Source organism: Anarrhichthys ocellatus, unplaced genomic scaffold (assembly GCF_004355925.1).
Source record: "Anarrhichthys ocellatus isolate YVR2014 unplaced genomic scaffold, GSC_Weel_1.0 scaffold233, whole genome shotgun sequence".
Taxonomy (NCBI): Eukaryota; Metazoa; Chordata; class Actinopteri; order Perciformes; family Anarhichadidae; genus Anarrhichthys; species Anarrhichthys ocellatus.
Window position 1 is genome coordinate 29,598 of NW_022280263.1, and position 1,988 is coordinate 31,585.

At 48.6% G+C, this 1,988-nt stretch overlaps 1 protein-coding gene across 1 annotated transcript in view; it reads right to left on the minus strand.

Moving 5' to 3' along the window:
• The window catches only part of LOC116401010 (zinc finger protein GLI2-like), a gene marked incomplete at its 3' end in the record, with an annotated part of 32,074 nt that overhangs the window by 29,255 nt on the left and 831 nt on the right, over positions 1-1,988 (minus strand). The gene's annotated exons all lie outside the window — the stretch shown is intronic.

Sequence of the window (1,988 nt, forward strand, 5' to 3'; positions counted from 1 at the left end):
CCTCCATCAATACATCTACACCTCCATCAATACATCTACACCTCCATGTTCATGCAGTGTTGCTTCAACTGATTTCTTCTTCTGTGCTTTTACATTAACTTAAACATTTAAACTGTATCTTTTCTGCACAATTATCACTAATTCATCTGTTTTTTGTAGTATTTCTTGCACTAACTTAATGAATAAATTATCTCCATTTAGAATTTGTACTTTCTTTACATGAATTTAAACATTTACATTTTATATTTCCTGCAAGATTATCACAAAATGATGTTTTATTTCAGATACATTCTGACTTTCTTTACATGAATTTGAGCATTTGCTTCATATTAATTCTGCACATTGATAAGAGATTTATGTTTTGTTTTCGTTAACGTGATGAATCATCTCTGCACATGTCACAGATGGAGTTCTATCTTCCCTCCAGGTCTCCTCTGCTCGTTAGCGTTGGTGCTCCTCCAGCAGGAGCTGCAGCGTGAGACAGGTGAGTCCTCCTCGAGCAGCTTCTGACACGGCCTAAATGAGCGCAAGGCTTCCGGCGGCCTGCAGTAAGAGGGGCATTCCCTCCGCGTTCAGGGAAACAAATGTCTTCCAGTCGCGCTGCAGCTCGGCTCATCACCGGATATCAGCGGCAGCCGGCGCCTCCTGAATTATTCCAGCCGCTCTTGTCAAACCCAACAGATGAGTCTGTCTCGGCTGCAAAAGGTCACAGCGCAGCCGAGTACAACCACAGAGCAGCAGTCAATTCCTCCTCTTTCTTAAGGGCCACTTGCTGGAATTTATGGCCGGGCCCCCGCACCTATTCTCCTGTGAATAATAGCGGCTCCGTAAAAGAAGCGCAGGTCGGCGGAGAGTCTTAAATAGAATTCTGGGGGGGGGGGTTGTTTATTGTGCGAGCAGCGGATGAACAAATAGACATTTGAATTTATACCCACTTCAGACTCTTAACTTGAAGAGAAGCAGCGAGTTTCACTGGTTCTCATGAATCTGTGGGTTTGTAGTTTGAATCCCTCATGAACAGCTTCACACTGAGGTTCAGGAGGGGGTCAGAGGTCAGGGTTCAGCTGCTTCAGACTGCAGGTATGAGGAGGTTTTGACTCCTGCAGTTAAAGCGGAGCCTCGGCCATCTGTCTCCGGCTCTCTTTGATCCCTGACCCCCCCCCCCCCCCCCCGCTTTGGACCAAATGCTCCGGCCTCTCGCTGGGTTTACAGCCACAGTTTGGACCACGGACTTCCTGTCCAGCAGCACCTTTAAATCCTCTCCGTCACACCTGGTGTGAGGATCGGGGCCTCTCGGGGTCTCTCGGGGTCTGGACTGAGACTTGATGGTGAAGTAAACGTCTGATCTAAATGATTTGAGGTGTTTGTATCTCCACGTTTATTCATTTTATTTAGAATAAATCGGAGGGTCCCGGGACCACTTCTGTCCCCGGGAACACGTCGGTCCCCAGGACCACGTCTGTCCCCGGCTAAGCCCTCCTCTTTCTGGGGGAGAGGACAGAACGAGGAGCATCTTCTTCTTCTTCTGTGGTGGACGACCGACCGAGCCGTCCCACACACACACACACACACACACACACACACACGAGGACTCGGCGGCTGACAGAGCCGATCGTCCCTCCAGGAGTTCATTAAGACGCATGAAAGAGGAGGAACTACAGCCCCCCCCCCAGTGGCCCCGGACCTTTGATGGTCTCCAGTGTGATGCTCAGTCTTCATGTGTGATCTCTGCTGCTCCGAGTCGGTTCGAGATCTTCTGGAGGAAAACAGTGAGCCGGCTTCCAGAGAACATGTTTGACGTGTCTCCCTCTAAAGTGTCCCCCCCCCCCTCGTTACCAAAGCAAACGGCTGCAAACCAAAGACGGCAGAAGAAGAAACGTCTTTCAAGAGCTAAAATAAATAAATATGAAATCAGAGAATTATTGGTATTTATTCCTGATTTATTTATTTATGTTTTTGCAGGTTTTTTTTGGGGGGGGGGGGGGGGG